Consider the following 17,817-nt stretch of genomic DNA (forward strand, 5'->3'; position numbering starts at 1 on the left):
TGTGTTAATTTTTATGAAGAATTCTATTTGATATTTTGATATTATAGTAATTGTATAGATTAAATTACCAATATTCACATTTTTGCACAATCTAACCATGGATGTCCACTAACTCTCTTCATTTATGTTAAAATTATTTTATAGTTTTATTTATATAGGTATTGTGTATATGTTCATAGTGTAATGTACAAGTTACACAAAAGCAAATATCAAAGTATAACAACATGTGCAACATTTTGTCCTTCTAATCCCTAACTTTTCCATCAAGAGAAATATATTATGTTATCTTTTCTCTAGGATCAAGATTAGTTATTACAATAACTCAGATATTAGCTTCTTTTTCACTTATATTTTTATTTTTGTGGTATATTTTGTTGGTTGTGCTTACTTAATAATGATAGGCAATTATTTGATTGCAGTAATTTTCTAAGTATATTATGTGGAATTTATTTTTCTTATTTCCCTTCCAGAAGTGGACAATTTAACGTTTTAATTTAACATCTTGTATAATTGCATGATACTGTCCTCCTTGCTGTTCCTCACCCATGACAGACCATCTTCTAACTTAGGGTATTTTCACTAGCTATTTCCCATGCCTGTAAATCTCTACCTTCTTATTTCTTATTCCTTGCTTCCTTCAAGTTTTAGCAAAAGTCCTACTGATGCAGGGAATTATGAGCATAGGAACTATTTATTTTATTTTATTTTATTTTATTTAAGGCAATGGGGTTGAGTGACTTGCCCAAAATCACACAGGCAATTATTCTGTCTGAGGCTGGACTTGAACTCAGGTCCTCCTGACTCTAGGGCCAGTGCTCCATCCCCTGCACAGCTGTCCTTGGGCATAGGAAATATTATAATTAGAAACAAATTTTATAATCTTTTTGAATTGTTAAAATCCTGTTACTTTACTGATCCTTGTAAGCTCTGGACTGTTAAAATACTTCCTATTGGCTTTCATTTTGACCTTGGCTATGCCTTCACTGGTGGGTCAAGCTACATGCTAGGTTACTCAGGCACAACAATCATGAAGGTCACGCCCTTTGAGTGCTTAGACCATCACCCATGTGCAATGAGTACTGACTTGGTCACTCCTTGGAGAATATCTCTGTTGCATGAGTATGGGGAATCAGGTGCTAAACCACTCCCAAGTGTCACCCTTGTCCAACACTGAGGAAGTGCATTTAAGAGGAACAATCTCTTCTTCTTTCTTTCCCTTACTTTGCAGGACTGGCCCTTTCTCTCTCTAAGCTCTTTTCCTTTCCCTCTTTTCCCCAGGTATCTTATCTAAAACTTTGTTATTCACCCCGTCCTCAAGTTGCTTACAAGCAGCTTGCTATCTCTTCAGTAAAAAGATTTTAATCTGTGAATTTTGCAGGCTTGTGAAATAAATCTTGATCTGTTTTAATTTCAGGGCTAGTAGTGCATTCTTTCACTTTCATAAGAGTTATCAATCTTAATCATTGATACCAACTTTTCTGGCAGTACTACTATCTTCAAAAATTCTTTATCAGTCTTTTATACTAGTGCTTTCCCTTCACTGATTATCTCCAATTTATCCTGTTTATATCTTGTTTGTACATGCTTGATTACGTGTTGTCACTTCCATTGGACTGTGAACTCCTTGAGTTCAGGTTTTTTTTTTTTTTATTTGTTTTGCCTTTGAATCCTCAGTGCTTATCATAGTACCTGGAACATAACAGGAGGTTAATAAATACTTGTTGAGTTGACTTGTTTGGGGAAACACAAGTTTAATTCAATACTGTGGCCTAACATGGAAATAGTGATCTTACTCTTTTCATCTGGAACCATATGGTGTCCTTACAGAAATAGTCTCCGAACACTTGTGGATTCTGAAGGCCTATGTTTTAAAGAGTGAACGGAGAGGAGAAATATGGGAATAGATGGCTTGAAAAACATTTTCTCAGATGTTTTATATATATATATATATATATATATATGTATGCATATACATATATATATATATATAAATAACTAGAAGAAGTTTAAAATGTGTGATGCATGCCCTTTCCCTTTCTTATTCCAATCCAAAGTAGAGGCTAATTATTTAGGATAAAGTTGAGGGTGGACAGGACTTGGACCAGGAGAATATAGCACCAGTGGCATGTTATATATGTTTAACAAGCAACTTTCAGGAAAAAAAATATTTGGGCAGGACATATTTTTAAGTTTAATTTGCATTATTAGTATTTTCTCCTTCACTTTTTAAAGTCTAAATAATAAACAAAATAATACATCAAGCTCTGATTTGAAGTGATTGCTAATTTTCAAGCTAGAGTATAAATACTCATACTGAAAATTTAGCAATGGACTTTTACAAGCTGTTATGAGCTTGCTCCAGGTCACCCCTGCTGAACATTCATTCCCTCTAGGGATACTTAACCTATCAAAGGAAAAAATTTGGAGAAGAAATACTCATGGAAGTGGGGTGGGGTGATCCATGACAGCTATCTTCATTTTCTGAGTTACAAAAATGAAGAATCAGAGTTATTCAGCTAGGTGTCACATATGAACTAGTGACAATAGACATTGCAGAAAGTTTGGATACCATGTAAGAAAAAACTTGCTAACTATTAGAACTAATCAAAAATGTGACAGATTGTCTTGGCAGGTGTTGGGTTCTACATCTATGGATGGCTTCAAATGGGGAAGTTGATTAACAGCTTGTTGGTGACAGTTGTAAAGCAGTGGTGTCAAACTCAAATAGAAACATCTCTGCAGATAGCTGATTGACTTAGAAAACTGTATATTAACTATCTATATTATATTGTTGGGGAACTAAGTGGTAAAGTGAATGGAGTGCCAGATACATACTACCTTTGTGATCCTGGACAAGTCACTTAATCCTGTTTGCTTCAGTTTTTTCATCTTAAAATGAGCTGGAAAAGGAAATGGCAAATAACTCCAGTATCTTTGCCAAGAAAACTCCAAATGTGGTCACAAAGAGTTGAACACAACTGGACAACGGAAATATTATATTACAGCTTTATTTATTTTAAATTTGTTCCAACCACATTTAGATAGGTCAGTGGATCACTGGAAAGGAGTCTGATGCCTCTGTTTAACTTGAAGTTGCACTGTATAGCTTCCTAAGATCCTGGGATTCTAGAATAAATTCCCATCCTTTAAATTTTTATTTTATGAGCAACAGATATCCACACAAACATGTATGATTTTTCAGTAGCATTTCAGTTGTCACAGACGATAACTGATTGGTCAATTCTTAATCTGCTTTTAAGAAGTTGGAGCTGGATTAGTTTGTGAGCTGACAAGATAAACAATCCTTTACCTGGGGATAAAGAAAAGCCTCCAAAATTCTCTCTCTCTCCCTCCTCCTTCCCCTCTCTCCCCACCCCCTTCCCCTGTCTTCCTCTCTCTCTTCCTCCTTCTCCCTCTGCCTTCCTCTCTGCCCTCTCCCTCTCAATACCTCTCCCCTCTCCCTTTCCCTCTCTCATTTGTCACAATGTCTGAATTTACCACCATTAGAGTTACTCCTTAAGGGATAGAATATTATGTTACCTGGGAAGGTAACAATTAGTAACTTAATGCTTTAGCACAGTAGGGTACTATATAATAGGGAGATCCCTTTGCACTCAATGGATCAAGTTTCTAGAAGGGCCCTAAAAGCATTTACTAATGACAAGAAGGACTCAAACTAGGGACTAGTATTGCAATTAGGTCAAGAGAAAACTTTCTTTTCCTTCAATATTTTGATGAACTCTATTGCTTTACCAACTAGTACTAGTATATCTACTATAACTGATCACTCTAACTTCCACCTGTAAAATGTAATTACAAATCGGACTAAGCTATCTCACAAAGGTGTGTTCATTGGAATGATGAATAAAAAGGTATATTCATAGAGATGAATTGTATGGTTTAGTACAAATTCATCCCCACAATTGGAGTGATAGGTCAGAGGTACATTGTGAGGAAGTATCACTGTAGATCTTTAGGATGCTATATTCACTTGGTTCTTTGCAGCACAAACTTAATAACCTGTAAAAGGAGTATTAGATGCAATTTCAATTAGACAGAATGGCAAAGCACTTTGAAAGTAATTGGCAAAAACTATGGGTTATCTGATTCTGAGATTTTTTTGTTCTAAGAGAAAGCTAGGTGTCATAGTGGATAGAATGGTAGCCTGGAGTCAGGGAAACCTGAGTTTAAATCAACCATAAATACTAACTAGTTTACCTTAGACAAGTCATTTAATCTCTCTCCCTGCCTTAGATTCCTCATCTGTACAATGGGGACTTTAAAAAGCACCTATCTCTCACAGTTTAAGGATCAGAGGAGATAAGTGTAATTGTAAATTTTGTAATTGTAAAATACTCAGCAAAGGGCCTGGTGGTATATTATATCAATAAAATGCTTATTAATGATGACAAATGCACTTGAGAGACACAGAGACTGAACAATGATAGCCACCAAACTAAAAAACAACTACAAAGTTGCAAAGCAGCAATCATCTGCTGCTTGTCCATCTCCCAAATTTATCAATTTAGAGCTAAAGAGACATAGGGGGTCATATATTCCAAGTCCCTCATTTTATAAATGAGCAAGTGGGACTCAAAGAAATTATGTGGCAATTTCAGACCTCAGGTAAGTAACAAGTGGTACAACTGGTATTCAAAATCAGGTTTCATGGCTATTAGTTTGAAGCTCCAAATATATTGTGTTATTTCTTGACCACTGCAATGTTCTTTAAACAATCAAACAAATAAACCCAAACTCCTCAGGTCTTTGAATAATAATTTGAAAGATGAGGAAATTGAGGCAAATAGAGATTAGGTGACTTGCCCAGAATAACACAGTTAGTATCAGACTGGATTTGAGTTCAGATTTTTCTGACCCTAGTCTTCCACTACACAACCTAGCCCATCTCTGATATCAATAGGGTTCATTTGTGACAACTTACCTCTTCTCTGGACATGCCTATGCTCCCATATTCTTCTAGAAATTTCCTTATCCTAAGCTTGTGTAGCCTTGTATGTTGAGTAGCAAGTCAGAACTAATAGGAAGTCTAGATTTTCTCAGTTGGAAAGTAGGATCAGGAGAGATGAAAGCTGATTGAAAACAGAGGCAGAGATGAGAGAGACCCAGGGCACATGGGTCTCAGCAGAGGGCTGATGTCAAGTAATGTGGTGCTCTCCCAAACTGAATATCATTGAGAACAGTTGGAGGTTTGTCTGGCTTATTGATCCATTTAAGGAATGATCTGCCTGTAAATGATTTGCTGTTTACCTGGGCAGACCTGTTTGCAGCTGGTGAAGGTGAAATTATTCACTCTCTAGTTTCTTTTTTTTCTGTTGTCAAATGTTAATTTATTGCAAATAGTCTCCTTTCCAGCTTTTAACTTGCTGAGCATTCCACTGCTTCACTATTGATGTCATCAATGACATCATGAGGATGTCTGCCATCAACGTTGCAGCCGACAGACTGGGCTGTTCAAGGATCTCTTTAATAGTTCCGGAGAGTTCTCTTGCCAAGGATCAGTGCCTCATCTGTCTAGCAATGTTGACAATCTCATCAAAAGTGATGTTTCCACTGTGTTTAATATTTTTCTGCTTCTTCTTGTCTTGAGGAGGTTCCTTTAGAGCTTTGATGATCAAGGCTGAGGCAGAAGGCACCACCTCAGTCTGGGCCTATCTGTTCTGAATGGTAAGTTTCACTGTAAATCCTAAACCCTTTCCAGTCACCAATTGCCTTTGCAATGTCATCACTAACCTTTTTTGGAGACAAACCCAAGGGACCAATTTTGGGTGCCAGAGCTGATGTGGCACCAACTTCACCACTAGTGCACCTTAAAAACACAACTTTGATTTCATTAGGATCAAACTTGGGAGGCATGGTGGCAAAGAAGGTGGAGGCTCGGTCTCCATGTTGCGGGGTGGCTGCCGGTGTCAGATGAACCCGGATTCGGGACGACCGAAAGAAGTTGCACCTTCACCACCATGAGCTGGAGCCAAAAGACACTCTCTAGTTTCTTTCCCTGGCCTCATTGCTGTCTGACTAACCTGGCATCTCTACCCTTGAGGGTTTACTACCCTATTTAAACTTTGTTTATTTGCTCCTATACTTTTAAAAGGGGTTTCTGCTGCATTCTTGGTGTGGTCTGTTACAAAGAAGTGGAATAATAAAAGGAGGAAAGGTCAAAAAGAAACCTGAAACTACTTCAGATTTAACTGAGAATCAGATTTAACACTGGACTTCTCACAAGGACTGCACAGAGAGACTTCACTTATTTTTCCTATTTTACTGGATAATCCCTAATATGCCAAAATATGTCATAAGAAATGGCATACTAAGGAGTTTCTTGACTAGGAACTCATCTGTTTTCCAGAAAACCTATGACCTCATCTATATCAGCAATATCTCACATACCAACTGGCAATAAAACTGTGCAATATGGATATAACAAGTACAAGGCAGCCTTTCTGATGTACTATCATTCATCTCTAACCCTCTAATGTGGAGGTTCTTCACTCTTTTTGTGTGATAGACCCTTTGGCAACAGTGAAGCCAATGGATCCTTACTCAGAATAATGTTTTTAAATGAATGCTAAATTTCAGTTTCAGATGAGTAAAAATAAAGATGCCCCCCCCCTGAAATCTAGCTACAAAACTCTTGGAGGTCCGTAGCCTTCAGATTAAGGACCCCTGTTCTATTGACTGAGTTCTAGGTCCATGGTTCTTTTCATTTGCCTCTACACTCATGCCTTTGGATGTCTCATATTAAGCTTGGCCTTGTCAGTTATGTTAAAATGCTCAATAAAAAAGGTCTATTGTCTTTACACAATACTAGCCTAGACTGACTAGTATTTCCTAGTACTTCCCCTAATTCTCAGATTGACTGGGAGAACAAACCAGGACATACCCAACACCAGGTGTGGTTCAAACTCTATCTCTTAGACATACACAAACACACACACACACACACACAAACACAACACACCACACCACACAGAGTACAATAGTGGAGATTTGCTTTGATGAACTTAAGTAATAGAAAATTTGGGAAATTCAAACCTTTCAAAGGGGTAAAACTGAACAAAACTTTGCAAATGATCCTAAAATAATGTGATCTGTGTTTCTAATGTCTAATTGAAAATAATTTAGAAAAACATCCAATCAACAAATATTTATAAAGTACCTAAGATATTTAGGTCATTCTGTTGGATAATGGGGATATAAAGACAGCAATTAAATATTCCTGGTTCTCATGATGTTTAAATTCTAACTATGGAAGCAATACACACAAATTGGTAAATACAAAGTGTAGGTAGTTCATTAATAGATAGAAGGTCAGGAAAATTTGCATATAGAAAGTAGAACTAAATTTACATATAGGAAGTAGAAGTGGAGGTTAGTTTTGAGGATATCTTGGGATTCTAAAAGGTAGAGATAAGGAAGGATTATGTTCCAGGTCTGGGGACAACCTCTGTATAGATTCAAAATGTTCTGAAGAAAAACTGCAAGTAGACCAGCTTGTCTGAAACAGAGAAGGAATAAATTGATAAAATGTGGAACATGCCTACAAAGGTGTTTTAAAGACAAATTGGAAAGGATTTTGATAGCCAAACAGAGGAATTTTGTACATATTTTAGCCCAGAGGCAAGGAAGTCACTTGGAGGTTTTTTAAAACATCCATCCTACCCCAGAAACATTGGTGCCAATTAAGAGGAGTCCACCTAGCCCCATTCTCCAAATAATATTGATGATTTAAATATTTCTTTTCACTTGAGTGTTGAGTAGCACTTACTGGAGAAATAGTAAAGGGGATTCCAGATCCTTATAGGGATAGAATTAGATGACCCAAAGGGCTTTTACAACTATTGTTCTTTGAAATTCTTATGGGACTAGAAACACTCAGTTAGCCAAAATCTGTATTCAGTTGAAAATGTTGCATCTGGAAGAGTCTTTAGAAATCATCTAATTGGGGCAGCTAGGTGGTACAGAGGATAGAGAACTGGCCCTGGAGTCAGGGGGACTTGAGTTCAAATTTGACCTCAGACACATAATAATTACCTATGTTAACTTGGGCAAGTCACTTAACCTCATTGCCTTGTAAAAAAAATCAAAACAAGAAATCATCTAATTTATCCTGTTCAGTGCTATAGAAACAGGAAATAGAATTAGAAAACTGAAATGCCTTTTTCAAAGTTAAGTGCAGTCAAAGGAGAACTTGATTTCAAGACCTGAGTTCAAATCCAATAATTTACTAAATTTGTGATCCTGGACAAGTCATTAATATCTGTCTGCCCCAATTTCCTCTTTTGTAAAATAAGGATAATGATAGCACCTCTTTCAGGCTGGTCATGAAGATCAAATGAAATATCTAAAATGAATTTTACAAACCTTAAAACACTACATAAATACTAGTTATTGTAATTATCACATATTTAAGGTTGAATGGAGTCATATTTATCATTTAGTCCATTCCTTTCACTATAGAAATGAGGAAATTGAGAAGAAAGAGAAAGTGATGATGAACTTGGTTGTTAAAATACAGGTGAGTATCTGAGGCAGTATTTGAACTTGGGTATTCCTAACTCTGGGACTTGCACCATATCCACTCTGATGCCAGCTACTATGATCCTAAAACCCTAGCTAGTGCCTTGAAGAAGAAGCTAGAAGTAGAAGCCAGGTCTTCTGAATTTTAGAGCAGAGTTCTTGTCTTTTCACTAGGTTATGAGAGTAAAATATCACAGGAGTCAATGTTCAAGTAGTTGATGCTCATCCCTCCCACCCCCCATCCTCATGACTGCTCCTCCTGAGGCACTCTTTTTTTTTTGTACTTAAGATTTTATTTATTTTGAGTTTTACAATTTTCCTCCTAATCTTACTTCCCTCCCCCCACCCCCCACAGAAGGTAATTTGCCAGTCTTTACATTGTTTCCATGGTATACATTGTATCAAATTGAATGATGAGAGAGAAATCATATCCTTAAGGGAGAAACATAAAGTATAAGAGATAAGATCAGACAATAAGATATCAGTTTTTTCCCTAAATTAAAGTTAATAGTCCTTGGTCTTTGTTCAAATTCCACAGTTCTTTTCTGGATACAGTTGATATTCTCCATTGCAGACAGCTCCAAATTGTCCCTGATTGTTGAACTGATGGAATGAGTGAGTCCATGAAAATTGATTGTTGCCCACCCCCATGTTGCTGTTAGGGTGTACAGTGTTTGTCTGGTTCTGCTCATTTCACTCAGCATCAGAAATACCTTAGGGACTCTTTTATATGTCATTCCATAATTATCATAGGGGGTGGAGAAATAGACTGCTTTATTCACATTTGGCTACTTAACAATGCTGCTTTAATTCATAATGTGTGGAAATCTCTCTATTGTGTAATGAACAAACTTCCTGATGGCATATCTGTTAGATTCTTGTGAGGTCCAGAAAAGGATTTTGAGGTTCTTGTCAATCATTCTTGAGATTCAGTTGTGTCAATCAGTTCTGGGTTTACTAAATTATATTTTGACCCTAGGGCTGTGCATATGTGTGTGTGTGTGTGTGTGTGTGTGTGTGTGTCTGTGTTTGTGTGTCAGAGAGAGAGAGAAAAAGAGAGAGAGAGAGAGAGAGAGAGAGAGAGAGAGAGAGAGGAGAGAGAGAGAGAGAGAGGGAGAGAGAGAGAGAGAGAGAGAGAGAGAGAGAGAGAGAGAGAGAGATTGTATCTGAGAGAAATAAAGGCAAATAGGAAGGAGAAAGGGAAACAGAAAGACTGAGAAAGAGACAAAGACAGAGAGAGGAGGAAGTAAGTGCACACAGACTAGACTTAGACCTTTAGCTGAAATATATGATTGTCCAGTTTTTTGAAAGTTTTATTGGGGATAAAGAAATGTTCTATTGTGACTTAGAGAAAAGAAATTAGAAATATTACTTTATTCACAGAAGAAAAATTAACATTTAATTAACTTCCTAAGTATTAAAAAAGAAAGAAAACCAAAGAATGGACACTGAAATATTTAAAATTAAATGGTCTCTAGCTTACACCTTCCATATGAATAAAGTTTCCAGAAAGGAATAATAAAGCATCTGCCCATTTTACAATAAAATCTGCTTGACACATGAATATGTACAAAAGGAGTTCACTGAAGTTCTCTTTTATCTTCCTTCACAAGGAAGTATTCTATGAAATGAGAGTTAGATTCTAGAAACCTAAATAGAGTGACTTGAGGTTGGGTTTTCTTGAAAGTGATTGGTGGGTGACAGCTGGGAAGAGAGATATCTATGGTAGTTCTGGTTTGTAAGAGAGTCTCTGGATAGGAATGGCCTGATGATATTACTTTATTAGTCATTGGAGACTAGCTGAAAGTCAATGACAGAAATGAGACCTTCATGACCAGCCCCACAGAAAAGTTCATTTTTGCTTAAACGGTCTTTTAGAAGCCACAAGAGTAATATTTTAATGTACAACCGGAGGCAGGGGCCCTAACTCTTAAAATATAGCACCTTTTCTTGAAAGATTTGAAGGTCTCTAAACAGACTCCATCTGTTCTTTTCATTTTGGTACAATTATTGTTTATGGATTTTTTCCCCCCAAAGACACTTTCAGGCTAATAGTAGCAAATAGGATTCTTAAGGTAAACACAACAAAAACCAGATCAGATTCCCTCCAATCCCCAAACAGACCCTTGGACAAAATAAGCAGCATTTTTATTTCTTCTGTTAACTTTCCTTTTGTAAAAAGTCAAGAAGAAAGGAGGAGTAGTAAAATACTTAAATTTAATGTTTTTTTCCCCTTAAGAGAGGATGTTGGGATTATTAATCACATTCCACTATGAATAACTAAGTTTATTTTTGAACATGTTTTGTGTACAATGAAACTAAATATCACACACACACACATACACACACACACACACACACACACACACACACACATATATATTAGAGAGAGAGAGAGAGAGAGAGAGAGAGAGAGAGAGAGAGACTTTCTCTAGCTTCAGTTTCCTTGTTTGTAAAATAAGGGACTTTATATGCACAACCTGAGTCCCCAAATCCATTGGCATGAGACTCTTTCCTCATTGGCAGAGATTAGTGTCCCATGTTGGCTTGAGGGGCAATGTGGAACTGTCAAGAATGGGAAATAAACAGAACTGAGAGAACATTGCAATCAGTAACTGCAATATTGTTTTAAGAATGACTTTGAATAAATTATTTTGACTAATATAAATACCCAAATTAACTATAAGGGACAAATGAAGAAAGACAATTTCTGCTTCCAGAGAAAGAAGTGATAAGTAGAAGTATGTATAGAATAATTTTACATACCTAATTGTGTCTAATCGCAGCTATTTCTAAGGTAAAGAGGGTCAGGAAGAAAAAAAGAAAAAAATTTACATGACATTTTTGTAGTAATTTTTGTAGGAATACAAAGTTGTACATAATAGATTTATAGTTTTATGTGTAATCTTTTTATTGTACTATGCTATGGAAATACTTACTTTATTACATAAATTAGAGAAAATAAATTATTTTAAAAAGAGTGGAAAAGAGGTAGAATTCAGTTTCTTCATTCCACTTGGGTTTGTTTAATTTAGAGACTTCTACCCTCTAACATCCAGAAAGAAAATGAATGGTATTCCAACCATTTTTTTAAGGACATGAAAGCAGAAAGACCCTGGGAAGAAGCTGACATGATAGGAATTGGCAGTCTCCACCATGTTCCTATCCTCAGCTTGCCATACTAGACTTCAGGGAATTTTTCCCTTAAATCTCTAGGACTCTCTCTGTTGGCTGAGAATATTTCAACATTTTGTTCCAATGGAAAAGATCCTTCATTCTGTGGTATCAAGTTTATATTCTCATATACATATCTTCTTTAATTTCTGTTTTGCTATTGATTTAGATAGATAGTTTCTTTGCTATGTGCTATTTGTGGGTTTTTGGTGAGAAGAAAATCATATAGGAATATTGATCAGTAATAGTTTAACTTGAATCTGGAAAAATATATATCCTTTGAACTAATACTATTTAATGCAGCATAAGGGAAGTCTGGTCCCATATCTCTAAGGAGATCAGAAAGGCTTCCTTTGGCCCCAATGTCTTGCTTCATCTCCTGACAGAAATTGAAGGTTTCTTTGGAGAAGGATAAGGGGAAGAAAAACTAAAAATATTTTTGCCTCTCTTCAAGTCAAAAATTGAGACAGTCTCAGTAAATACAAGATGACTTCTAAAGACCTTTACAATTCTAAATCCATGATCCCTTGATTTTTTATGATTTTACAATAAGAAAACTCAGGCCCAGAAAGGTAAAATGGTTTTTGCCAGGTTGTTGAGCTAAAGTAGAATTATTGGGAAATAGAATATAGGATCATAAATTTAGAACTGGAGTAGGTTTTATAATCATATATACTCAAACTACTTCATTTTAAAGATGAGATTCTGAGTGCCTGAGTCCAAGGGATCATTCCTTGTATCCCAGGTAGTGACTTTGTAGGTTAGTATTCTTTTAATTCTTGATGTTACAAGAGAAGTTACTGTGGCAACATTACCATCCAACTAGTCAATAAATGGTTTATCTATTCAGTTCTAATTTAGGAAGCCCTTGTAGCCTTCAAGGACTAAACTAGATCAATGATTCTTAAACTCTTTGCTCTTAAAACTGCTTTATACCCTTAAAAGCTATTGAGACCCCCAAAGAGCCAGTGAGGTCCCTTGATCTTGTATCAGCAGGCTAGTGGCACAGAGGACCAGTTGTGACCCAGAACAAAAGAAAAATTACCAGTCCTAGAACTCCAGAATAATTGGTGTGGCTAGACCAGGTCACCCCAGCACAGTGGACAAGCCTTATGCACCTTAGTTCCCCTTTATAGAAAGTCAGGGCCTGAATCTCTGACTCCAAGAATAAGAAACTTGGGATAGTGCCTCCTGTGCCCCAGGAGAAAGAATCTTAACCATAGAAAGCTACTATGGTGACAGAGAGGATGAAAACACAAATTCAAAAGAGGCCTTAAAGCAGAATATGAATTGGTCACAAGCCTAAAAAAAAGTCCTTTTGAAAGATCTCAAAAGGATTTTTAAAAATTAAGTAAGAGAAGTAGAAGATAATTGGGGGAGAATGAATTATACAGGAGAATTGTGCAAACAGAGTCAATTGCTTGGAAAAGAAAACAGAAAAATTGACTGAAGAAAGCAACTCCTTAAAAAATAGAATTGGTCAAATGGAAAAAATATCTACTGAAGAAAAAAATCCTTTAAAATTAGAATTGGCCAAATGGAAAAGGAAGTACAAAAACTAACTAAAAACATTCCTTAAAAATTAGAACTTGGCAGTTGGAAGTGAATGACTAAGAATCCATCAAACAGAAATGAAAAGAATGAAAAAAAAGAAGAAATACAAAATACCCCCTTTGGGAAAATAACTGAAAAGAATGAAAAAAATAGAAGAAAATGTAAAATACCCCTTTGGGGAAAATAGATCCAGAAGAGATAATTTAAGAATTATTGACTTACCTGAAAGTCATCATCAAAAAAACAAAAGAAAATAAAAGAGTCTGGACAGTATCTTTCAAGAAATTATCAATTTAAAAAGTGCCCTGATATCCTAGAACCAGAGGTTAAAATGTCATTGAAAGAATCTACCAATCATCTCCTGAAAAATATCCCAAAATAAGAACTCTATGGAATATTTTAGTCAAATTCCAGAAGTATTGGGTCAAGGAGAAGATACTGCAAGTAATCAGAAAGAAATGATGCAAATATAAGGAGTCATAATCAAGATTACACAAGATTTAGCAAGGATTAGGAATATGTTATTCTGGAAGGCAAAGGAGTTTGGATTACAACCAAGAATCAATTCCCCAGAAAAATTGAACATAATCTTTCAAGGGAAAAGATTGCTATTTAATGAAATAGGGAACTTTCAAAGTTTTGTGATGAAAAGACCCAAGCTGAACAGAAAATTTAATTGCTGAATATAAAGACTCAAGAGAAGCATAAAAAGGTGAAGAGGAAAGAAAAAAAATCCATGTTATTTAATGAGATTAAGCTGTTTGCATTCATGCACAGGAAGATAATACTTGTAATTCATGAGAACTGTATTTCTATTAGGGCAATTAGAAGGAGTATACATGGAAAGAGGGTATGAGCAGAAGTTAACTCTGTTGTGGTTTTAAGAATATTAAGAGTTGAAAAAAAGGATTATGCTTGGAGAACAGGAAAGGAAGAGCAGAATGGGGTAAATTATTTCACATGAAGAGATCCAAAAGACCTATTACAGTAGAGGGAGGGAAAGAAAGAAGGGGGGAATATTTTTTAAATGTTATTCTTATTGGATTTGATTCAAAGAACAATCAGTTGGGAATAGAAATTTATCTTATTCTACAGGGGAAAGGAAAAAGAAAACTGAAGAAAATATCATGAACATATATGTATCAAGTAGTATAGTATCCATATTCTTAGAGATACTAAATAAGTTACAGGATCTCAACCTTTCCCCACTTCAGAATTAGATAAATCTAACCATAAAATCAATAGGAAAGAAATTAAGGAGATGAATAGAACTTCTAAAAAGTTAGGTTTGACAGGTCTCTGGAGAAAATTGAATTGGGGGGGGGTAGAAAGGAATATATCATTTTTCAGTGGCACATGGCACCTACACAAAAATTGACCATGCATTCAGGCATAAAATCCTCATAATCTAATGCAGAAAGGAAGAAATATTAAATGCATCCATTTCAGATCGTGATGAAAAATTATATGTAATAAAGGGTCATGAAAAGATAGATTAAACATTAATTGGACACTAAATAATATAATTCTAAAGAATGAGTGAGCCAAACAACAAATAATAGAAACAGCCAATAATTAAATCAAAGAGAATGACAATAATGAGAAAATATATCAAAACTTATGAGAAATTTTATATCTCTAAGTGATTTTATAAATAAAATGGAGGAAAGAGGGGATCAATGAATTTGGCATGCAAATGAAACAAAAAAAGAACAACTAAGAACTCCCAATTAAATACCAAATTAGAAATTTTGAAAATCAAATAAAGTTTAGAGTATGAAAACTATTGAACTAGTAGATAAAACAAAGATCTAGTTTATGAAAAAACTGGAAATAGATAATCCTTTGATTAATTTGATTCAAAAAAAAGAAAGACAAATTTTCATTATCAAAAATGAAATGGGTAGATTCATCACCAAATGAAGAGGAAATTAAAGCAATAATTAGAAGATACTTAACCCTACTGTATACCAACAAATTTGATAATATAAGTGAAATGAATCAATATTTATGAAAAATATAAATTGCCCAGATTAACAGAAGAGTAAACAAAATTTTTAAATAACAAACTATCAATGAACTTCCTAAGAAAAAAATCTCTAGGACCATTTGGATTTACAAGTGAATTCTACCAAACATTTGAAGAACAATGAATTCCAATACTACATAAACTATTTGGAATGGCCAAGGAGGGTGTCCTACCAAATTCCTTTTATTACACCAATATGGTACTAATACCTAAATTAGGAAGAGCCAAAACAGAGAAAGAAAATTATGAGTCAATTTCCCTAATGAATTTTTAACCAAACATTTTAAATAAAAAATCAACAAGGAAATTATAACAATTTATCTTGAAGATATTAAACTATGATCAGAGGAGGTTTATACCAGGAATGCAATACTAGGAAAAGTATAAGCATAATCAATGAAATCAGTAGCAAAATTAACATAAATCATGATTATCCCCATCAATGTAGAAAAAGGTTTTGGCAAAATACAGCACCATTCCTATTAAAAAATCTGGAGAGCATAGAAAAAATGGAATTTTCCTTAAAATAATAAGTAATATCTATCCAAAACCATTATCAAACATATTTAATGGAGATAAACTAGAAGTATTCTCAGTAAGTTCAGGGTGAAATGAAGATGCCTATTATTACCACTATTATTACCACTATTATTCGAAATTTTAGTTTTAGAAATAGAAGATAAAGGAAATTGAAAGAGACAAACTAGGTAATGATGAAATAAAGTATCACTCTTTGCAGATGATATAGTGGTCTACTTAGAGAATCCTAGAGAATCCACTAAAACAAGTACTTGAAACAATTAATAACATTAGTAAAGTTGTAAAGCCCACATGAGCCAACAGCATCAAGAAATAAAAAAGAGAAATTCCATTGAAAATAACTATAGATTATATAAAATATTTGGGAGTCTAACTACCAAGACAAACCTAGGAATTATATGAACACAATTATAAATTTTTACACAAAATAATGTAGATCTAAACTATTGCTCAAGAGTAGGTGGAACTAATATAAATATAATAAATATATATTAATTTATATAATTATATGTTATATATAATAAATCTGTAATAGTAAAATTATTTTATAGAGCTTTAAAATAGTAAAAAATTTATATGAAAGAACAAAAGGTCAAGAATAACAAGGAAATTAATGAAAAATACAAAGGAAGGTAGTTTAGCCAAGTCAGATCTACAGCTATATTATAAAACAGCAACCATGAAAACTATCTGATAATCTAAGAAATAGAGTGGTAGATCAGTGGAATAGATTAGGTACACAAGACATAGAAATAATTGACTATAGTAATCTCCTGTTTTGATAAAACCCTAAGATCCCAGTTTCTTGGATGAGAACTCGCTACTTTACAAAAACTATTGGGAAAAAAATGGAAAATAGTGACAGGAAATTAGGCAGAGACTAACATTTCACAACTATGTCTAGATAAGGTGAAAATGAGTACATGATTTAGACATAAAGAGTGATAGCACAGCCAATTAGAGAGCAATGAAGAGTTTACCTGTCTATGGAAAAGGGAAGAATTTGTGATCAAACAAGAGAGGGAGAAAATTATGAAATGCAAAATAATAATTTTTATTACATTAGATCAAAAAATTTTTACACAAGCAAAACCAGAGCAATCAAGATTAGAAGGAAAGTAGAAAATTGGGAAACATTATACATATATATATATATATATATATATATATATATATATATATATACATACAGATACAGATATATGAAGAAAGAGAAAGTTGACTATATAGAAAACTCAATCAATTTACAATAATAATACAAGTCATTCCTCAATTGATAAATGTAGACCATAAGGATATGAGCAAGTAGTTTTCAGAAATCAAAACTATCTAAGTCATATTCAAAGTTCCTATGGATTAGAGAAAAGCAGCACTCTGAGGTATCACTTTATACCTTTCAGATTGGTTAATATGATAGGAAAGAAAAAATGATCAATGTTGGAAGGGATGTGGGAAAACTGGGATACTAATACACTCTTGGTGGTGGAGTTGTGAACTGATCCAATCATTCTGGAGAGCAATCCAAAATTATGGCCAAAGGGTTATAAAACATATAAAAGGGTTATAAAAGCATATCCTTTGACCCAGCAATTCCATGACCAGGATTGTATCACAAAGAGATCATAAGAAAGGGGAAAGGACCCTTTACAAAAATATACAGCAGTTCTTTTTGTTGTGGCAAAGATTTGGAATTTGAGGGGATGCCCATTAATTGGGGAGTATCTGAACAAGATATGCTATATATGACTATAATGGAATATAATTGTGCTATAAGAAATGATTAGCAAGCAGCTTTCAGAAAATCCTCAAAAGACTTACATGAATTGATGCTTAGTGAAGTGAGAAAAACCAGGAGAATATTGTGCACAGGAATAGCAACACTGTGTGATGATCAACTATGATAGACTTAGATCTAAGTAATGCTATGATTCAACATAATCCCAAAAGACTTGAAATAGAAAAATACTATTCATATACAGAGA

General features: G+C 34.6%; 1 pseudogene; it reads right to left on the minus strand.

Moving 5' to 3' along the window:
• Positions 1 to 4,250: 4,250 nt before the first annotated feature.
• LOC141518261 (large ribosomal subunit protein uL11-like) lies at positions 4,251 to 6,287 on the minus strand (annotated as a pseudogene).
• Between the last annotated feature and the right edge of the window lie 11,530 nt (positions 6,288 to 17,817).

The sequence above is a fragment of the Macrotis lagotis genome, chromosome 1 (assembly GCF_037893015.1).
Source record: "Macrotis lagotis isolate mMagLag1 chromosome 1, bilby.v1.9.chrom.fasta, whole genome shotgun sequence".
Taxonomy (NCBI): domain Eukaryota; kingdom Metazoa; phylum Chordata; class Mammalia; order Peramelemorphia; family Peramelidae; genus Macrotis; species Macrotis lagotis.